The sequence below is a fragment of the Pristis pectinata genome, chromosome 28, assembly GCF_009764475.1.
Source record: "Pristis pectinata isolate sPriPec2 chromosome 28, sPriPec2.1.pri, whole genome shotgun sequence".
NCBI classification, from domain to species: domain Eukaryota; kingdom Metazoa; phylum Chordata; class Chondrichthyes; order Rhinopristiformes; family Pristidae; genus Pristis; species Pristis pectinata.
In genome coordinates, this window is record NC_067432.1 from 17,494,963 (window position 1) to 17,518,512 (window position 23,550).

General features: G+C 40.4%; 1 long non-coding RNA gene across 1 annotated transcript in view; it reads left to right on the forward strand.

The window, feature by feature from the left end:
* Positions 1–23,550, forward strand: part of LOC127584065 (uncharacterized) — a 256,722-nt gene that overhangs the window by 38,472 nt on the left and 194,700 nt on the right. The window contains exons 2-3 of the long non-coding RNA XR_007958336.1: positions 16,374–16,583; positions 21,448–21,614. This is a non-coding gene — a long non-coding RNA (uncharacterized LOC127584065). The remainder of the gene's footprint in view (positions 1–16,373; positions 16,584–21,447; positions 21,615–23,550) is intronic.

Below are 23,550 nucleotides of genomic sequence, written 5' to 3' on the forward strand. Positions count from 1 at the left end.
GGTGAATGTCCCAAGGCTCTTTGTGATGAGACATAAAGTGACACCGGACCATGGAAGGAGACTGCAGACAGGATAACTAAAATCTTACTCTAATTGGTAGATAAAAGAATAATGTCCTGAGATTGTGTTTGGTAGAGACTCCGGATCATTGACAGCACCTATAGGAGTATCTGGTGTTGAGTCAGATGCCCAATTTGTGGTGCTTCCATTTTCTAGCCAGTGATATTAGGAACTCTGTGAGTTGGCATGCTGACCCCTGCTCTCAATTCTCTGATCTGTGCTCATTTGAAGTGAGACCTTGCTCTAGATGCAGACTCTCGCTGCTTCAAGGCTCAAAAGCACATTGCTCTTGCAGGTGTTTCAGCTGCTTTTTAAAAGAATATATTTTTGGGTGCAAACAAACTTCAGCAGAAAGAATCACTGTCCCACTAAATAATGGATACAATAGTTTTATCCCAAACTCAGTCTGTCTTGCACAGAAGATTGTAGCTAAGAAGAAACTTGGATGTGATAAGGCAGGAACATAAGAATGAAAAAAAGACCTCAAATAATAATACTTAAGTATAATTTGAACAGATATGTATTTGCCTGCAGAGTTAATGATCCTTTAGCGTGGTTCAGTGTCAATACCGATGGAAAACACTGAGAAATGGTGTCAGTCAACTACCAGTAATTGAGCAAGAGCTGTGAAGACAAATTGTATATTTTATAAGAATATTTGTGTTTTTGGTGCATCACTTATTGAGATTTTTTTCATACCAGAATTCACCTTGTGATTTTTGTTTTGTGCAGATGAGTTAGTTGTGAAGTGTTAAAATGATTATGTCACAGAGTTTTTTTTCAGATTTTCCGCAGTTATTCATATGGTTTATGGGCAAAGTATGTTCAAAATCATAAATTTCAAAGAGTAATCTGACTTCACGGAAATAACTTCGTAAGTTTTATCTTGGGCATTTTGCAGAAAATAATGCATTCTATTAGGCTAGCATGGGGAGCTGGTCAAGTGGGGTGTTTCTGAGGTCAACTTGTATAATACTGTTTAGTCTGTAATATTTGCAAATTATTTTTAATATTAAGAGCCATGCCTGTTTTTATTGGCTGCATTTAAACAGTTTAAACAGTTGATATTCAAAGAAACTGATGAATTCTACTGCTCTCTCCTGAAGTCATGGACCTTCACAAACTCCATGGAAGAAATCTAGCTTTGGTTAAAATTGCAAAGCTGCAATATTAGATGCTAACTATATGTGAATGGAAATGTTACTCATGATTGGTTAAATTAATGCTGTGCGTGGGTGAATAATCATCACTCTCATCTGATGATTTACTTTTGAGTCAAAAAATGCTGTGTGAATGATCTCAATTGGTAACAAATTGAATTGGTCACAGATCTTGAAATCACAGCCTAGAGAGAATGCAAAAAAACTCTCCATTTTTTTAAGCAAATAGATCATTGTAAGGGAGTAATAAAACAAATACTGCTCACTGGCTTGAGGCAGTACCATGCACCTCAGGTTATCGAAGTGACCTTGTCTATTATAATGTCTTCAGCCTTCAATTACAAGTTATCTCTTCAAACCTCATGCTAATATTTCACTGACGCACTGCTTAACTCTCTCCACAACTGCATTTTAAACACATTTAAGTTAATTGCAGAATGATGCGGGAACAAAAATCTGCGCAGTCATTTTTACTTACAAAAAACCTGCCCTAGCAATTCCTTTCCACAGCGAAACATCCACCTCACTCAATAGGAGAGCGCAGTGGAGCAACTAGTAGAGCTGCAGTCTCACAGCTCCAGTGACCCGGGTTCAATCCGGAATTCCAGTGCTGTCTGATTGGGGTTTGCATGTTTTCTCTGTGATTGTTTGGATTTCCTCTGGGTGCTCCAGATTCCACCCACATCCCAAAGATGTGCTAGCTGATAGCTTAGTTGGCTGCAGTAAATTGTGTAGGTGAGAATTAGAATCTGGGGGGGCAATTGATGGGAACGTGGAGTGAATAAAGTGGAGCTAGTGTAAGATTGGTGTAAATGGATTGTTGATGATCGGGCCAGACTCAGTGGGCTGAAGGGCCTGTTTCTGTGCTGTATGACCCTGTAACTCTATGACTCTATTTCTGTGTCACATGTACAGGAAATCAAGCAAAATCACAATGGACAATTACTGCGTGGGATTCACTGCTGAATATTTCCAGCATTCTCGTTCCTAAATCTTGGACTTACATCTACTTTCCTCTCTCCTCTTTCCTCGTTCATCTCCCTCTATTTACACCTTCTCCAGACAGATCAACTGCAGTTAACAAGTCCGCACCCCTCCCTCTCAGCTGGCATCACCACCCTCTGTGCCTTTCTTTGTCTTCACCATATCACAGACTTTCCCTATCCTCTATCAACCCTTGTTCGTTCTCTGCAAATGAAAGCTAGTATGATTTCTAATTTATCCTAGATCTGATGAAAGGTCATCAAGCTGAAACATTAAACTCTGTTTCTGCTTCCACAGAGGCTGCCTGGTCTGCTGTGCATTTTATGTATTTTCTGTTTTTATTACAGGTCTGGTTTAACCTGGTCTGTGGTTGTGGAGTCTGGCACATCTTTGTGCATATATGCCCCCCTTCAGGTTTATTGTTGCCTCTTGCTGCCACCTCCGCTACACCCACCCCATTTCAATGTGAACATCTTTGTCTTCTAGATTGTACATTTTGACTCATGTACCCATAGTCCAGGCCTCCGGATATTAATGTTAACATACCAGTTATATTATTACACAATGATACCATTTACTAGGCTTATTGGTCAATAGAGCTGGGTATAGATGTTATGAATCCTTTTGTTAACTGGTGCACGAGCAATGGTATTCGTGGAGAAGAACCATTTGAACTAGGTAGCACAGAGCAATAGAACACTGTTTCACCAGAATTACCTCTTTTGAGAAAAGAGGTGGAAGAAGAAAACAGTACCTCGAATGTCTGGGGGACTCCTATCTGACTAAAATAACTTTATACAGTCATACAGCATGGAAACAGTCCCTCAGACCACTGAGAATGCACAGACCATTGTGCACCCATTTATATTAGTCCTACACTAATCCCATTTTATTTTCCCCATATTCCCATCAACTCCCTCAGATTCTACCACTCACCCACACATAAGGGGCAATGTATAGTGGTCAATTAACTTACCAACCTGCATATCTTTGGGATGTGGGAGGACACTGGAATATCCAGAGGAAACCCAAATAGTCACAGGGAGAATGTGCAAACTCCATTCAGGCAGCACTGGAAACCTGGATTGTACCCAGATTGTTGTGCCACTGAGCTGCCCTCAGTTTTAAAAGTGGACAGTTTCTGCACCTTTTCGAGAAATACAATTTGTTTGCAAGGATGGAAACATTCAGGTTGTCATTGGGCTGAAGCCAGAACTGGGTCTACACTTTGGACAGCATCAAGTTAGCAGCTAGTCTGTACACCAGGCACCCAATATTAATGAAGAAAAGTAATGCAGAAAGCCAGCATTGGAAATTGAGACAAGGACACTCGATTGAGATTATTGATGAGCGCAGCAGTACAGAGACAACATGCATCTGGCATCTACTGTGCAAGATTCCCAAAAATTCCTGAGGGGAACATTAGGTGGATAATATGCCAAAGTCTTCACCCTTCCGAACTTAGGCCTCATTTCCTGGAAGGTGTTTAGCAGACTCTGCTGTCGTTTTATGCAACACAGAATGCACAGGGATCTGCTATTGAACAGAAAATATTCATCTCATTTATTCACCTCTGCATTCTGATGGTGAATGGCTTTGACTGAAAGATAATTTGATTAGTGCTTGTAAGGAAGAGCTGTGTAGTCATAGCCTCATTCTAAAAGAAGAAAAGAGGCTTTATTAATAATTGGATTTTAAAGTGGTTACCGTGCTCTCAATACAGAAGCAGATGAACTTTCCATAACCGCCAGGTTTTCAGTAACATGGGTAACTTTTAGATCTGATTCTTTTAGCGCCGAGTGTAGTCTGGCTGGGGATTTTCTTGGCTGCCTGGATTTATATAAGCTTGTTTCTGTTCTATCCCTAACAAGAAGTTGATAGCTGAACTACTGAGATATGGAAGAATCAGCAATGGATTTCCAGTATTACAGCAAACCCACAAGATAAATGACTTTTATAGGTTAAGCAATTAGAGACTTTCTAAAAGCTGCCGATAAAACAACCTCATTTAAGGAATCCACAATCAGTGTCCGGTTTTACAATCAGCACAAACACAAACACTAAATTTGTTGCATTTAATTAAAAGTCACTTTAAAAGGGATTTTTTTAATAAAAATGTAAGTTCACTGTTGTACCTTTTTCAGTACTGTTTTACAGCTTCCACTTATGGGGGGAAGGTAGATTTTGGCAGTGCATTACTACATTGACAAAAAGAAAAAAAACAGCTGCAATTTTCTGCTTGAATATCTCACTGACTAAGTCCATTGATCATCCCTTCTGTTTGTGCAGGAGAAGTGTTTTTCTCACTAATAACTCATACCTTCTCCTATACTTTTGTTGTTGGTTGGGCCTTTGCGTAATTCCTCAGAGAGCACACTAGATTGAAGTTATTTTATGCTTGAGCTCCCATGGTCCCAATTTTAAAATCTTCATGTCAATTTTCACACATCACTGTCGAGTACTGAATGTTATGGAATTTTCAGCAGAGGCTAGAGAGACAATTTATACATGACCTGGGCCGATCGGAGCACTCAACATAAGGTGAAAGGTGAATGTGTAATTAATGTTGGTTTAGAGACATGATGGCAGATTCAGCCCCCCAAAAACTAACCACTGACAAATTATTCTAAAGGAATTTCAGCAAAATATCCTTCAGCTCTTGCTCTTGTTCCCACAAGAGGGTTGTCTTTTTTTGTTTAATGGAGTCGTTCTTAAAAGGATTGTTGTCTTTTTTATCTGTGAATCTGAAAATATGCAAGCACTTAAAGATTTCAATGACATCATCTTAAGGAATTTATGATATATTGAACACTTTAACCCATCGCTCTTTGGTGTCTGAGAAGTGATCCACTTTACTGCAAATATAATCAATCCTTATATGAATGTTTCTACAGTCATTTACCCTATGTTGGAAAACTTAATATCCACAAGACGACTAATGCTGTATTTATCGTACTTGCTCCCATATCCTATCATTTTTATATGCTACTTGAATTTTTCAGAGTTAATAATCGGTAATATGAAAAATATGTACATTATAGATTACTGGCAAAAGTTCATATCAGTATAGTGTAATTGGCTGACAGCTGTATGAATATGCCATCCAGTGCAAAATAAAACCTCCCTCCATGACCCCCCCCCAGTAAAATACTTCTTGATATAGTGTGACCCTTATTGTAACCTATTTTTTATAATTACCTCATTAATTGAGAGACCATAATCTTTTTCATTCCAAGCTATTTTTTTGAACATCCCACCCAGACATTGTTGTGCAAAAGGGGCCACACTTGTGTCCTGGGAAAAAGTGGTCTGTTCTCAATTTATTAGATTGGAAACATGATTCATTTTTTTACTAGGCTTTCTGGTGAGTACAATCAATTGCGCAGTCAATTCCTTGATTAGGGATTAGAACACACGTAGATTAGTTTGATCTTTCATTCTTTTAGGACTGATGATGATAAAAAGAGGTCATATTTTTATTTTTTGAATATATTTTAAAAATGCAGACATGAGCAAGAGGGATATTATGCTGGGCAAAAACAAGGTAATAGGCAGTTTTTGTGTATTGGCATTCTCTTCAAAAATGGGACTATACAATGTAGCAAAGATGAAAGTAAAACATTTTTTTTGTTACTGTTTTGTTCAGGATTGATCATGAAAAAAAAGTCATGATCAGAAGGTGAATCTCTCTCTTCAGGTCAGATTTGCCTTACTAAGATTTTGAAGCACCATCACAATGGTATATCAATTTTTGACCCATATCAGATGTACGGTTGTCGGCAGTTGCATTTGTCGTATAGGATCAGAAAGACATAACATGTATAGGAAAGCCATCACTCACAGCAAGCACAACACTAAATTGTAGGTGTACTGGACAAGAAGTAGCTGCTGGGATATCATGGAGAAGTCCATGAGCATGTTAAAGGAAGCTCTGATGTAAATGGACCATCTCATCAAATTAGACCACAGAGACAGTCTATCATTACCATTTGGTCTTTACTAAGAGTAGTAATGAATGCCACTACTGCCCTGCACAAACACTCCTCCAATTAAGTAACATTGAGCATTTCCTTGATTGTGTCTAAGTAAACTTTTGTGTCCCTATCGCATGTATAATAAGGTACTCAATAATGAAAGGCTATTACTTTATATAGTTTCAGATTGTATGTAAACAATGGAAGAAAATATTGCACCTCCGTGCATTAATTTGTCGGTGATACATGTGGCATTTCATTTTGAACAAATCTATTGTTTCTGATTTCTGAAAGGGAAATAAATGGGTGATGAGCTGCCTTGAAAGATAGGTGACAAAGTACCACCATTGCTAATGATACTCCACAAACTTCATAGTCCAGAAATAAGAGATGAAACAACCAGAAGCTTTATTGTGAAAACACATTTGGTAGTAAAGAAGCCCTTCAGAGGTTTGTCTATTAGGGTGGGCTGTGGGCGTGTGTAATATCCCGGAAAAGGTGGATAAATGAATGAGTAAATTAATTACAAAATATTGTCATAGAGTTGTACAGCACTGAAACAGGCCCTTCAGCCCAATGTGTCCATGCTGACCATGGTGCCTTCCTGAGCTTGTCCCATTTGCCAGCATTTGGTCCACATCCCTCCATGAACCTGTCCAAATGTCTTTTAAATTTGCCTCTACCACTTCCTCTTGCCACCATCATCTGTGAAAAACTTGCCTCTCAGGTCCCCTTTAAATCTTTTGCTTTTCACCTTAAACCTATGCCCTCTAGTTTTAGACTCCTCTACCCAGTAAAAAAGACTGTGACCATTCAACTTATCTATGTCCCTCATAATTTCATAAACCTTCATTCCAGGGAAACAGTCCCAGCCTACCCAGTCTCTCTTCATAGCTCAAGCCTGCACGTGAATCTTTTCTGCACCCTCTCTAGTTGAATCGTGTTCTTCCTTTAGTATGGTGACCAAAACTACACACAATATACCAGGTACAACCATCTTGTACAGCTGTATCATGATGTCCCAACTCTTGTACTCAGTACCTGATCCAATGAAGGCAAGCATGCCATATGTCTTCTTCACTACTTTATCTATGTGTTTTGCCACGTTCTGGGAACTATGAACTTGTACCCTAGGTCTCTCTGTTCTACAACACTCTCCAGGTCCTTGTCATTTACTGCGTAAGTCCTGCCCTGATTTAACTTCCCAAAATTCATCTCTTCGCAGTTGCCTGAGTCAAATTCCATCTGCTATTCCTTTGCCCAATCTTCCAGTTGGTCTAGATACTGTTAAAACTTTAGTCAACCTTCTTCCCTGTCCACAACACCACCAATTTTAGTGTCGTCTAATCACGCCATCTACATTCTCATCCAACTCATTAATATAGATGACGATCCCTGCACCACAACACTGGTCCCAGGGCTCCGCTCTGCAAAACAATCCTCCATTACCACCCTCTGACTCCTTCCACCAAGTCGCTTTTGTATCCATCTAGCTCCCCCTGGATCGCCATGATCTCATCTTCCAGACCAGTCTACCATAAGGGACCTTGTCAGAAGCCTTGCAGAAATCCACGTAGACAATGTCTACCGCCTGGCCCCCATCAATACTCTCGGTCATCTCGTCAAAAAACTCAACTAAATTTGTGAGACATAATTTCCCACACACAAAGCCATGCTATCCCCAATCAGTCCTTGCCTTTCCAAAGGCAGATAGATCCTGTTTCTCAGAATTCTCTCCAGTAACTATCCCACCATTAATCTTAGGCTCACCAGCCTTTAGTTCCCTGGCTTGTCCTTGAAGCCCTTCTTAAATAAAGCCTCAACATTAGCCGCATTCTAGCCTTCTGGTACCTGTACCTAAGAAAAATACAAAAATCTCTGCCAGTGACCCAGCAATGTCCTCCCTTGCTTTCCACAAAGTCCCGGAGTACACAGTCAGATCCCGGGGATTTATCCACCTTTATGTGCCTCAAAACTGTCAACACCTGTTTCGTAATATCAATATGTTTCAGGATATCACTATTCTCTTCCCTGAATTTCCCAGCTTCCATGACCTTTTCCATGGTAAATACAGACAAGAAGTATTCATTTAAGACCTCACCCATTTCCCACAGCTCAACACATAGATGACCACACTGATCCTTAAAGGGTCTATTGTATCCCTAGTTACCCTATTGCTCTTAATGTACTTATAGAATCTTTTAGGATTGTCCTTTACCTTATCTGCTAAGGATATCCCATGCCCCTTTTTGCCCTCCTGATTTCTTACTGAAGTGTACTCCTACATCCCTTATACTCCTCAAGGGACTCACTTGATCCCAGCTGCCTAAACTGACATATGCCTCCTTTTTCCTGACCAGAGCCTCAAAATCCTTCATCAGCCAGGGTTTCCTAATTCAGCCAGCCTTGCCCTTCACTCTAACAGGAACATGCCGGCCCTGAACTTTCCTTATGTTGCTTTTCAAAGCCTTCCATTTGCCAGATGTCCTTTTACCTGCTAACAGCCTTTCCCAATCAACCTTTGCAATCTCCTGTCTAATGCCATCAAAAGTAACCTTGCCCCAGTTTAGGACTGGTTAGATCAGTCCTATCTCTTTCCATAACTACTTAAAAGCTCATAGAATTGTGATCACTGGTCCAAAAGTGCACCCCCACTGACACTTCAGTCACTTGCTCAGCCTCATTTCCCAAGAGGAGGCAAGTGTTACTCCTTCTCAAGTAGGGCTATCTACATATTGCATGAGAAAATTTTCCTGGATGCACTTAACAAATTCTGCCTCATCAAATCTCTTAGCACCGTCGCAGTCCCAGCCAATATTTGGGGAGTTAAAATCACCTACTATTATTCTTATAGCTATCTGCGATGCCTCTATGTAGTTGCTCCACTAATTCTTGCTGACTATTGGGGAGCCGATAGAACAATCCCATCACAGTGACCACCCTTTCTTATTCCGAAGTTCTATCATTTAGCCCCACTGGACATCCCCCCCCCAGGAATATCTTTCTAAGTACTGCAGTGATGTTCTCCTTAATCAAAAATGCAACTCCAACTCCATTCTTACCTTCACCTCTATTATGCCCGTCCCTCAGCCGCAGCTATAATATCACAATGCCCTCTGCCTATCCATTCCCTGAGCTCATCTGCCTTACCTGTCAGGCTTCTTGCATTAAAATAAATTCAGTTCAGCCTATCATGCTTCCTGTCCTGTCCCTGCCTGTCCTGTCTGTTGGACTCGCTTGCTTTAACTTCTATTTTCAAGTTTCTCATCTAGCACAGTATTAATTTGGGTCCCCCCCACCCACCGCCAGACTAGTTTAAACCCTCCTGAGTAGCTCTGGCAGATCTCTCTGCCAGGATATTGGTCCCGCTCCATTTGAGGTGCAACCCATCCCTCTTGTACAGGTCACCTCTACCCTAGAAGAGATGCCAATAATACATAACTATTCTTTATTATGATGTTTTCATGTGATTTTTTTTAAATTTCAAAGATAAATTTTATTCATAATAAAAAATATATACAAAGGAAGAAACAGTGCAAAAACAAAACCTTAACATTCGTGGTTGTTACATTCAGTAGTGTAAACTTTAAAGAGACAGACACACTTATGTGGCTCCCTGAGGTGATACCCCTTTCATTGTTCAAGTGGCTTCCCAACCCAACTCTGCCCCTCCATGTTCGGTAGTGGAAGGAGCCCAGACTGCGGTCCTTCCCCACAGAGCCTTAGCACTGACTGCACCGAACTTCAGTGCGTCCCTCAGCAAGTATCCCTGCAGTCTGGAATGTGGCAGTCTGCAGCATTCCCTTACGGACATCTCGCTGTTCTGGAAGACCAACAAGTTTCGGGCAGACCAAAGGGCGTCCTTCACCGAGTTGATGCCTGTCTCAGTGTGTGTCTCAGTGTGTGTCCCTGGGAACAGCCCATAGATCAGAGAGTCCTCTGTCACGCAGCTGCTGAGGATGAACTGGGACACGGACCCTTGCATCCGTTTCCACACCCTCTTAGCAAATCCACAGCCTGCAAAGGCGTAGCTGACCATTTCTGCCCCAACGCAGGCATCCTGAGGGCAGCATACATGGTGGGGGGGGGGGGTGACGTTTTCGTGCGATTTGTCAAATGGCCCTCAGTTAACCCTGTCAAGAGTTTAATTTATGTCAACAGTGGTTTTTCTCTTACTTCTGGTCAGTCCCCTGGGATTAAAGATGACTTGCTTCTACTCCAGTTCTGTAGGCTTCTGGGGAGACTAATGAGGCCTGTGTCGGTTTCTGCTACTGGTGGGGCAGGGATACTTCGTGGAGTAAGTGGGTGTGTAGTTTGGGAGGCATCCATTTTGAGAGTCTGTTGTCAAGCATTGAAATGAGATAACTTGCTTAGAAGGATTGGCTGAGTGCAATTAGCTCCTCAGTTTTGGGATGTTGACCTGGGGGAGGATGTTAAGATTGTTTGCTTTTCTCTGCCAGTGGATCTGGAGGATTTTGAAGAAAAAAAGGATTGGTGTTTGATCAGTGCTTTGAAGTGCCTTCTTTCTGTGGTCCACGTCTCAGAAGGATATAGAAGGGCAGATATCACTGCTATCCAGTAGGTCATGGGTGTTTTGCTGGATTCGTGGTCTTGATTTTCAGACACACTTTTCCTTATATTACCAAAGAGAATGTTGCACTGATGACGAATTTCATCATTGACGTCGGCCTTCATTGGGAGGTGACTCCTGAGTTAAGAAAAGTGGCGCACATTTTCCAAAGTTGTGCTGTGGGCCTTTATTGTCAGGGGTGGTTTTGTACAGTGAGGGCAGGCTAGTGGAGGTTAACAGTAAGGTCTATTCTCTCATGTGCTTTAGTGAACAAGTTGATAATCACTTTGAGCTTGGCTCTTAAGGTGCCTTTGTACAAGTATTGTCAGCACACTGCAGTTCATTGACTAAAGTTGAGATGATATTGAAGTGGAAATGGGCTGGATAGAATAGACCCTGTTCATTCTGTGGCTAATCCCTATTCCAGCTGGAAACTTGTTGGAGATGAGGTGGTGTGTTGCGATGAGAAAGACTGAGAAAGGTTTTGGGGTGAAGATGCAGGCTTGCTTGAAGCAGTTCTGTGCTGAGATTGAGTTTGATTGGTCCCATAGGTTAAAATCATGGCTTGCACATCATTGTGCAGCATTTGTAAGATGGAGGCAAATTTCTTCAGGAGAACTAAACTTAGAAAAGAATGGTTCATGGTACTTCATGATTAATGGAGTGAATGGCTGTTGTGAAGTCTAAAAAGGCCATGTGAAATGGTTGATGCTACTCCCTATATTTCTTCTGATGTTGATGTGCAGTGATGATAATGTGCATTGTGCCTCTGGATAATTCTGTTGATTGCACTCTCAGCTCTTGAGCTGGAAAGTTGTAAATGTAAACTCCCACTCCACATTATCTAGGCTGAGATTCCAGTGCAGTACTGACAGTGTTGCAAATCAGATGATAACCAAAGCCCCTTCTCAGTGAAGTTAAAGAACAGGGGGATTCTCACATTGATCTGGCTGGTATTTAACTTTCAACATATACAGATGTGTCATTTATTTAATTGCAATGTGTGGAATTTTCCCATGACCAAACTACCTGCCATACTCTCTATGTAACAGAAAGACCACCACTCGTCGATCGCAGGAAGTGTTGGGTCATCCTCAGGTTTGTTCTCTCATTTGTTCATGGGGTAAGAAGACACATCAGGACTGAAACTAACCCTAACCTCCCTGTATGTGTATGTGGGAGAGGCTCCTGGACAGTGACCTTTAGGGTACATCTGCCAGTTCATTTCTTAATTTCATCTCATGATACATTGTCCAGATATCAAGTTTAGGACCTGCTTGCTGTGTGTAGTCTAGAGATTGTGTATGAATGAAAAGATTTAAAGTTGAAAGTGTTAGCAATTTACCTTCAGTATATGGAATATTTGACAAGGCAGCAACAAAACAATATTCATCTGAATTAGGTTATATTACTTGTGTAGATCTCTGTTGATTAACATTCATGCCCTACAAAGAATATTGAGCAGTTGGGTGTTATTCTAACATAAGGGTCTCATTATGGGTCAGGTGACATTATAAACTGAGTAAAAAGCCTATGCATTCTGTAACTGTCATCTGAACCACAAGATGAGATTACAGCCTTGAAATGATACCCATTTTGATGCTGTCTGTCACTTTCCTTCTGGTCACTAAGAACCAGTAATTTCTGTGCTTCAGTGTGTGAGGGTGACCACACACAAGAAGTTCAGCAGCCTTTAAGCAATCACTTCAAGTAAACTGAATTCTAGTCAAATGTTTATCACCAGGATATAAAAGTTAGCTCATAACACAGGGAACCGAGGGTGCAATGTGTTATAGGCAATGGCACATGCTTGAATAACAACAGTATGAATATTTCTTGCCATATTCCAGCTTTAGATTTTACATTGCCTGTGTAGGTCTTGAGGTGCACTTTTACAAATGGCAGGTTGATGTGCCTAAATCATGTGATCTAAGAAACAGTGAACAGTTTATCTTGTGACTTGGCAAGGTATCAGAGAGTACTTTGCTGACCTCTGTAGGGCAATATCATACCCACAGCATTTACAGGGTACTGCATTAGATCTGCCTCTCTTTTGTATATTAATGTGTTTAATCACATTATGTGATATCATGTTATATTTTACAATCCAAATAGACAGTAATCCTAAAAGGGTACTCTGACACTTGTGCCAACAATACCATGTGTCCAGTGTAAATAATAAAATGGTGCAGATTATTTTATTTATGCCAGGGGCATTTCTGAAACCTACAACATAATGTTTCTAATTTCATCAGCCTGACTGAAACATTGCAACATTACTTGATAAATGGTCCAAGAAATCCTGGCAGAGGATGGGAGGAAAGGTACAAAAAGGTCTGATTATTTTTCCATTAATCATCCTGCATTTGCATACTGGTCAGGACTGTTTCTTCAGAAAAAAACAAAGCTGCTTCAAGCCAATGCACATTAGCCCCACCTTATCTGTTCAGAAGGGTTTATACCATGATGCACTGCTGTACATTTAATGAAGGAGCCGTTCTTAAATTACTTTGGTTAAACTAAGCCTTGAATAGAGATTATCTGGGTAAACCTTATACTGCAGAATAGTGTAAGACTTTGCAGAGTCATTGTAATGGCTTGAAAAGAAATGTTTAAACTGTAGTTTTAAACCAAAATTAACAAGTCCCTGATTATCTTGTTAATATTGTGACATAAAATTTACTAGTTCCTAGAAATAATTATCGTACCTAACATGTCAAGTAATGCCAAACTGGGTTCAGACGTTGCAGCACTGTTTCTGTTGTGAAGTTATTGTTGGGTTTAAGACCAGTTGATTGTCAGTGTTGCAAGTAATCTGATTTGGCCATTTGACAGGTGGGCTAAGTCCATTGCATTAGACAGGTCTGCCTGGTTGGAGCACCTTCCAGACACTTCAGTTCACCTGCCGACATGTTCTTTCATCAGAAACTGCAATAAACTACAGCTAATTGGAAGGTGATGACAGCACAAGCAAGCATTCAATTCACACCAACTTCTCTGTCTTGTAGTTTGCTGCAGGTACAATGATCACTCACCCTGCAGGAGAAAAGGTTACTGGTGAACAGTCTCGCTTTTTAAAAAAACACTCACAAAACTTCATCACTTGTGCTGGCTTTTGAAAGCGAAGCGATGGGCAAGGTTGCACAAAGAGTCATTCACAAATGCAGAGCTGAAATGGTAAATTCTATACTCTGTATCTGCAAGGAAACGTTTAGTTTGGTGGTATACAATCAGAGCAAGCAGCCTCTATTTGGAACACAAGAATGTATTAGATTACAGGTAGTTAGTTGATAGCTGCCAGGACTTAATACTTAGTGTAGTTTTCACCTGTTGTTATACATACAGATAATTTTAGCAAGTAATTCCAACAGAAATGTTATACATGCTTGGCCTGAAAGGGAAGCTTTCTTACTGTTGTGCTTAACTGCTGTTGGATCTATTTTGCAGACTGAGGCTTAGTTACAGCAGAGTCCTAAATTCATCAGTCTGAACAAGATTGCACAAAGCAGTTTATTGTATTTGAGCATCTACGTTGTGGCTGGAACAAAAGGCAGAAGCTTACTTTCCACTCTTAGAAAGCTTTTGCCTAATGTCATCTGTGGTCTCATGCAGATTGCAAGTGTTAGATGAGGCTGCATGCTTTTTCATTGGGTTTTAATAGTCCACATGGCAGATGTTAATTTCATTTTTTATACAGTTTATCATTTGTAAGGATGTGATGCGTGGAGTTACATATTTATTATTGATAAAATTGCAGTTGATTTATTTAAAAAAATCTTTTCTTTTTGTTGTCTGATTCCTCTCTCTTTTCAACTTCCTCTTCAGTTTATTGCATCTACCTATCACCACCTTGTGCCCACCCTGCCTCCCCTCTTTTGTCCACCTATCTCTGCTCTGTTTCTCCCCCCTGTATATTGGGCTAAACCTTTTTTTATCTTCAGTCCTGAAGAAGGGTCCTGACCCAAAACGTTGACCGTCTGCTTTTTTCCACAGATGCTGCTTGACCTGCTAATTTCCTCCAGCATCTTGTTGTGTTTTCATAATCTGCTCAAACAATTCCCTCAAACAATGGAAGCACTGGTCACTAAAATGGCTGAAGTATTTTTTTTAATTCCTTTTTTACGATCGGGTGTGCCTGTTAACATTCCAGTCTTGTGATATGTTCAGATTATCTGATTGCACACATTTATTTTATACTAGGAGTTTGGGATTTTTGAGAGGGTTGAAAGTGTTAATAAATGTTTTCACTTAATGGACATTAGAGTGCAAATACTTACAAGAGGAAGGATGATTAGATTAAAATGTTGTGGGGAACAAGTAACCGGTTTATTTTGAGATGATTAACATTAGCACAGACAAAGGGAAAGACATTTCAGGTGGACTTAGGGTGAGGTACGCATTTACTCACAAAATAATTTCAGACCTTCTATTGAGTTAAATTTATGATAGCAACAAATTACTAATTTCCTGGATTACAACACTCCCAGAACCAATTTTCCTGTGTGGCTATTTGCATCAATATGTATGGTATTTCTAATAATGGCAGTGGTTTAATGGTTTGTTTAGTGACCATGATTAATTTTGTCATAACTTATTAAACTGATATGAAAACATCTCTACTTTATTTAATTACTAATTTCTTTGCATATGGGTATTGAATGTCACTGGGCCATAATTAAACAGACTATTTCATATATGCAGAATATTTATAATTGTAGTTTACACTTCCGTTCATTTTACGCTCTCCACTTGTAACGTTAGTTATCCTGAGTCAGGATGTACTGTACATTTAGCAGTCTTTCTAATGCTTATTGTGTACTCATCTATATTTCTGAGCCAAGATTGTGAAAGTTGTCAAGGTCAATGGCCTTTGAGATGTGGTTTCTTCTCTCTGTCTTGGGCAGTTTCTTGGAGATGGAGGGGGCAGCAGAGGAAAGGGAGAACAAGGAGATGGATATTTGGATTGGAAGAAATGGAGTGTAGGGGTTATTGGGTAGCAGCACAGATCAACAGTCCTGTCCCCATCTCACATCACCTTTAGTGATCCTATAGCTGTCCTCAGTGAAGCTAATTAGCCCAGCACAGATCAGTAACTAGCCTACTGTCCTCCCTATCTACATTATTGATGGTACACTAGGGAAGGAAGGATGCTGAGTCAGTTCAATTTTGTAAGTATTTTAAGAGAGCAAATGTGAGAAGATGTAATTTATGACCTGTAAACAAGATAATATTCTGAAGTTCTAGGGGACTTCCAGATCTACAAATCTATGCACCCAGTACAAAGAACCAAAAACCTGGGATATAGTGAATTAGTGGTTAAGTTACTGGACGGGGAGCCAGGGGACTGGATGATTGACCTGGAGACTAGAGTTTGATTCCCACCATGGCAGCTGGGGAAGTTAAATTCAGGCAATTAAACAAATGTGTGTATAAAACTAGTATAAGTAAAAATAACTATGAAATACCAGATTGTTGTAAAAATCATAGAGGTTCCCTTTGTATCTCCCCTCCCCCCCACCCCACCCCCCATCTCTTCAGTTTAGAACATGTTTGATTTCTAGTTTTTTCTCAGTTCTGATGAGCGGTCATTGACCTTAAACATTAACTCCATTTCTCTCTCCACAGATACCACTGAACCTACTGAGTTTTTCCAGCACTTCCTGTTTTTGTGTCTCAACAATCCATTAAGTTCTGAAGGAAGTCTGTGGTCTTTACCCAATCTGGTCTACATGTGACTTCAGACCCACCAATGTGGTTGACTCTTAACTGTCTCCTCAGTTCAGGGAAAATTAGGGATGAACAATAAATGCTGACACCCACACCCACGAACAAGAGGTCGGTATTCGAATATTGAGTATAAATTCACAGGATGTGTGATGACCTTAGTGTCTAACATTCCAATGTACACTCAAAAACAGAAAATGGACTCTTGCATGTTTCAAAGCTATGTAATTGTGCAATATTAATACTGGTCTGTTAATTATGGTGCAAATCAAACGTCTTTTTTCTTAATTAAAAGGGAAATTACAGTCATGTGGCATTCCTCAGCTGAGAGGGAATACAATCACATCAGGAAATTAGATCACATGGTGCCATTCGGCCAAGTTTCAATGAAAATGAAATGTGATTGAACACTGGAGACTTGCTGTGAGTTGCATGAAGTCTGTGATTTTCATTCTGGCCCCTTCGTGCATCTGATGTATTCCCTCGCGGGCGACACGGGACAGACGCTACAGTGCCCTCTGAATGCTGGTTGCTTAATTTTCAGTTGTTCATGTCATCAAGGCACCGATGTGTAATCAGGGTCTCACAGTACCTTTGACTTTAAGGGAGCTTGACTGAGTAGGTCCCTATATAGACCAGGAACATGGAGAGGTCCAGTTCACACCTGGCCCTGCCCACCACCTCGTTTTGACCCTCATCTGATGGACATCCCCGTCCACACCACCTACCAATCTGCTGACCTGATGTAACTCCTCCCAAACTACTGATCAGGCAACCCAACCAGACTTCACCACAGGTCACTGCCCCCATCTGCACACCAATTGCAATTCCTGAATTCCAAATCTTTCACCCAACTACCTGATTCTATCCACCCCCAACTACTCAACCTATCCACCTACCCCATTTATCAAACCCACCACCCAAATGCCAAGCCTATCCCCAATTACCAATCTGGTACCTTAACCATTCACCACCAATACCATCCTTGACTACTGATGCATCCTCCCTAACTACGAGATTTACTACTAATCATGCCCCCAAACTACCAATTGTACTCCATACAACCACCAAATCTATCGCTGACTACTAAGTCTATGCCCTTGCCATCAATCCTACCGATTCCTGCTTTGACTTGTCTGTACACTGATAAGCAATGAACCAGCCTCAAAACCTCCTCCAGTCCTGAACCCTCTCTCACCTGCAAATGTTGGAAATCGGAAATAAAAACAGAGCATGCTGGAAACATATTGAAGGTCAAGCAACATGTGTGGAGAGAGAAATAGAGTTTCAGGTCTTTGATGTAAAATGTTAACTTAGTTTCACTCTCCACAGATGCTGCCTGACCTGTTATGTATTTCCAGCACTTTCTGAGCTCTTGAGCTGGTTTACTCTGAAAGGATCCCACCATCACCTTGGAGATGGAATACTGAAAACTAATAAGAGCCTTATTACAGGGCTCAAAGCCAATGGAAGATGAGGGAGAAAGGTTGCCTTTGTTTTCAGGTGATGCAGTGCAGGAAAACCTGGGTAAAATGGAGTGCACAGTTCAAAACTGGGCATTACATTCTCTACCATGAGCTAAAGAGACCCCAAAGTTTTAACATTCCAGTTATTTACAGTCTGAAGTCATATGTAGACCAGATTAGGTAAAGACCACAGGCTTCCTTCAGAACTAAATAGGTTGTTAAGTAAGAGGTGAAAAACTGTGATGGAATAATTGTGACTTCTTGCACAGTCTTTATGATACAATTGTTAACCAAAGATAAACCAACTAGGATGCTGCCTGGATTGGAGAGCATGTCTTATGAGGATAGGTTGAGCGAACTGGGGCTTTTCTCTTTGGAAAGAAGGAGGATGAGAGGTGACCTGACAGAGGTGCACAAGATGATAAGAGGCATAGATTGAGTGAACAGCCAGAGACTTTTTTCCCAGGGTGGAAATGGCTAACACAAGGGTTCATAATTTTAAGGTGATTGGAGGAAAGTACAGGGGGAATATCAGAGGTAAGTTTTTTTACACAGGGAGTGATGGTGCGTGGAATGTGCTGCCAGGGGTGCTGGTAGAGGTAGATACATTAGGGACATTTAAGAGACTCTTAAATAGGCACATGGATGATAGAAAGATGGAGCACTATGTGGGAGGGAATGGTTAGATTGATCTTAGAGTAGTTTAAAAGGTCGACACAACATCGTGGGCCGAAGGGCCTGAACTGTGCTGTAATGTTCTATGTTCTATATATTGGCTTTGGAGGTGATGCAGAGGAGGTTCAACAGATTGATTCCGGAGATGAGGGGGTTAGCCTATGAGGAGAGATTGAGCTGCCTATGACTGTACTCGCTGGAATTCAGAAGAATGGGAGGGGATCTTCTGGAAACAACTCAAATTATGAAAAGGGTAGATAAGATAGAGGCAGGAATGTTGCTTCCACTGGTAGGTGAGACTAGAACTAGGGGACAAAGCCTCAAGATTCGGGGGAATAGATTTAGGACGGAGATGAGGAGGAACTTTTCCTAGCTTAGAGTGGTGAATCTGTGGAATTCTCTGTCTGGGGAAGCAGTAGAGGCTACCTCATTAAATATATTTAAGACACAATGAGATAGATTTTTGCAGAGTAGGGGATTTAAGGGTTATGGGGAAAAGGCAAGTAGGTGGATCTGAGTCCACGGCCAGATCGGCCATGATCTTATTGAATGGTGGAGCAGATTCGATGGGCCAGTTGGCCTATTCCTGCTCCTATTTCTTGTTCTTATGTTAACATAATTGGTGCACCTAATCATGAGGACAAAATAAAATTCAGGACTGTGAGTTGTCAATGGGGAGAAGGCAGCGGAGTGGGATTGCTCTTACAGTGAGCCTGTATGGGCTTGTGGAACCAAATGGCCACCTTCTGTACTGTAACCTTTCTGTGATATGTTTTTGCTAAGCAGGTAAAGATATGAAGTACATCTTTTTGAGCAGAGTTCCAGTGGCAGGGTTCTGTTGTGTTCAAAGCTGGCCTCTTCAGTATCTCAGAAGAATGCCTCTGTTTCATTCACCTGAGTCCAGCACAGGCATCCAAGCTCAGCAACAGGAGACTGAGAGTCCTGGCACACACTAAGTGGCTGCAAGTGTTCTCCCTACATACCTATAGTTAAAGTAGTATTTCTGTGCAATATATTCCTTCATATTGTACAGGAAGGCACATTCAAAAATATTAGGATGCCATTTTTATCAGTGCAGTCACTGGAAAGAATCAGATATTGTTGAAAAAAGGATAGGAAATCTTGCCTAAATGCTGTACTAAAATAACTGGTCTTTTTGGGTACCTAAAATGCATCCTGAGTCTTTAATATACAGTCTTAGAAAAGGCCAGGGGTGCCCTGCCTACCATATTAATACACTGAAAGAAAAATCATTGTGTAGTTCCCATTGAGAGACAGGCATTAGCCTTTTGCAATTTCATATAAGGGGCTTAGTTCACCCTCAAAGCTTCCAGGTTGCTCTCTTCAATCCCAAAGCTGCTGTGCGGATCCTGCTTCACCAATGAGTTACCTGTCAACCTCTACATCTCACTTGTACGTTGGAAGTGAGGCTCAACACCCAGTATTAGTTGGCCTCAGCGTTCATGCACAGCAAGATGGGAGCAGATGATCTGATGGAGAGACAGTGTTGCCTTCCACTACCTCTGATTCTTGCAGAGAGGGTAAATAGGTAATTTTCTTTGCATATGAAAATAACCAAACAGATGTGTTTGTATTTCCAGGGCTTTGGATCTTTCCAGTGTATTTACACAGGAGCCAGTGACCGTCCAATAGCTCACTAATGTACCCATTATGTGTGTATCCAGATACTGCAATATTATCTGCAGTTTTATATAATGGAGTATGCAATTCATTTCAAATTACACTGTTGGTCTCCTATTATTAATGAAGCAGTCACCACTTATAAAAAGTATTAGAATTACGCTAAACCTTTTCACCACACATATTCCAGAGTTAGATCAGTGCTCGATGCTGCATTTTGATCCCAGAGATTGTCAGCCACTGAGTGAACACACATCATTTTCAAGCCATATTATGTTGATTATGACTGTCTCCTTAAAAAAAATAATGTTCAGGAAAAAGAAACATAGTTGAGATTTACTCTGTTTTATTCAGTTAAATTAGTTCCAGTTCCTAGGCCAGATCATAGTCTTAACTTTGTAGTTGTCATGGGAAAATAAAGTTACATTTGCAATCCAGTATTGTTTGTCTAAATGCTTATGAACAGATTATGTTAAATGAGAAGCCAAATAATTTTCCCGACAAATATTTATCCAGGCATAATCTGTTGGTTTAAAAGAATGGAAAGTTAGACTAATAATGTTTCTTAATGGTGGGTTTCAAATCTTTTATTTTGAAAGGTGGAGTTAAATCCCAGAGTGTAATTGTAGGTCTGATTATTTCAATACTACATTCAATTCTGCAACACATTGAAACATGCATTGATAAATACAAGTGTGAAAGAGCCTCAATAATTAAGAAGAAAACATGTTTTAGTGTCAGATTGATTTGGTAAAATGCCACCACTTTTCTACTAAATGAGTATTTGTAAGTTTAAGTTCATTTTACAATTAGTGTTAATATGGGCCACATTGTAAAATTGAAATTATTGTCAATGGGGACCTACAACAGTTTGTATTTATACGGCATTTTTAACAGCGTAAACTACAAGGTGCTTCATAGAAACATAGACGAGGAGTAGAAGTAGACCAGTCAGCCCTTTGAATCTACTCTGCCATTCAATATGATTGTGACTGATTCAATACCCAAATTCGGTACCCTGTTCCTGATTTCATACCATATCCCTTGATCCCTTTAGCCATAAGAACCATACCTAACTCTTCCTTGAATATATTTAATGATTTGTCCTCAACTGTCTTCTGTGTGAAAAATTCCACAGATTCTGCGCTACTCATCCTGCTGAGTGTTTCCAACATTTTCTGTTTTTGTTTCAGATTTCCAGCATCTGCAGTTCTTTCAAAGGTGGAGTTAAATCCCAGAGTTTAATTGCAAGTCTGATTTTTCAGTACTACAATCAATCCCACTCTGAGGAGACAGACAAGAGTTGACATTGCATCAAAGAAGCTATTAGGATAGGTGACCAAAATAACTTTGTTAAGAGGTAGGTTTTAAGGAAATTCTAATAAGAAAGGGGAGTAGATTAGTGGAGGAAGTTGGAGAGTTTATGCCCTTGACAGCTGAAGGCACAACAACCAATAATGGGTGAGAAAGCAGAGAGACCAGAGCAAAAGAGTTGAGCATTCCCGCAGGATTGGAGGAGACGAAAGAGAAGCAAAAGGAAAAATGGGAATGGAGTGGAATGTCCGCAAACCTGTGAATTCTAACACTGAGGCATTGATGGACCTGGTGAAATGTAATCATCTAGTGCTGCAGTAGTGAGTGTGAGTTATGAATGAGTGTGAATAATCTGAGCGTTTTAGGTTAATGTAACAAACTAGTACAGGACTTGAAGGGTTAGGGGCTTCTTGAAATTACTATTCACTAAAAAGTTAAAAACTTGCTGCACCTTGTAGCAAGTTTCAGAAAATGTTTTGACTGGATAGTTTAGATAGTTTTAGATAGTTTAGATAGACCCAATAGTTTTGACTGGATGTCTAGAAAAATAGCCAAAAACATCAGACTGATTATGTGAGTTTATAGTTTATCATGCAACTGTGACTCAAGCCTAGACCACAGGCAAGAACTTTCATTTAGTTGATACTCAGTCTGAAACTTACAAACATTGCAAAACTCAGAATTGTTTTAAAATAACGTTTATTTGCCATTAAGGAGGGTTTTCTAAGGCAAGATATTTGGTCAGTAAACTTTATGTACAAAAGTATAATGCTTTCATCTGCTGAATTCAAATCAGATAACTTCAACACTGGGAACAGTAGACCCAGAAACAGGTGGCAGCACATTGTGAAATCAGGCAGGAACTTTGTGACGAAACACTCCACCATTGTAGGAGATAGTGGTATTGTACTTAAGGAGGGAGGTCCAATTGTTGCCTGACTTTGATGATTTCCCATTGATATACAGCAACAATTGTTGCACTGCTTACAAATTATAACACTGTTCTCCTGTTATAAAATTGCAGTTTTCTGTAGATTGTTTTAATGATGCAAGTACAATATGCTAAGTAAAAATTGGACAGTTGACACTGCCTGTGTATCTTCTGGGACTGATCATACCTGGGAACTTTAACATTTAGTTGACAATGACACCTTCAAAGATCCATCCCACTGTCTGCAAGCTTAAGTGTGCATTCATGACACAGGTGGTTTGGTAAGGCGAGTTGAGGCGTGGAGGGATTGCGGAGGATGAGTTAAGAGGGTGAGGTGAGACAAGATTTGGGTTCCTTTGGCATGTGTCCATGCTCAGAAGACAAAGAAGACAGATAACACAGAAATCAGAGTAACCTAGGCAAAGAAAAGGTATGAAATGGTAAGAATTTGTTGTAAGATGGTGCAATCAGGACATAAAGCCTAATTTTTCCAACTGCAACAAGTGACTTAATTAAAGTATAGCCTTGATGATGAAGGTATTCCATCAAAGCCAAATACTTATTAATGACAATGGTTAACTAATTGTTGTTATAATTGCTGAACAATATTTTTCTTCAACCTACATTTCCTGCCTCCTCCACCTTGTGTGTGCTGAAACTGAGTAATGAAAGCTTTGTAGTTCACAGTTTCCTGGGGTCAGTCAATGCACATCTGGAGCAGCTGTTCCCATTGTGGCTCAACATTTGCTAATAGATCTGTCTTTTTCATTTGTCTCAGATTTCACCCTGAATCCTCCAAAATCCAAAAACTGTGGTGAATTACATTGAGGCAGAGAGGTTTCTGAGAAGGATTGACAGGTTAGATGTTAAGGGGCTGTTTTTTCTATGCTGGAGAAACTAGAGCAACCACAGAATTAGGTGAAAACTTTCTGGCCTGGGATGAGATAAGGGTTGGAATGGCCTCCCATGAGGGCTGTGGAGGCTTAATTGATAAGTACGTTCAACACTGATATTGATAGATTTTGGACTCCAAGGGAATCAGCAGCTATAG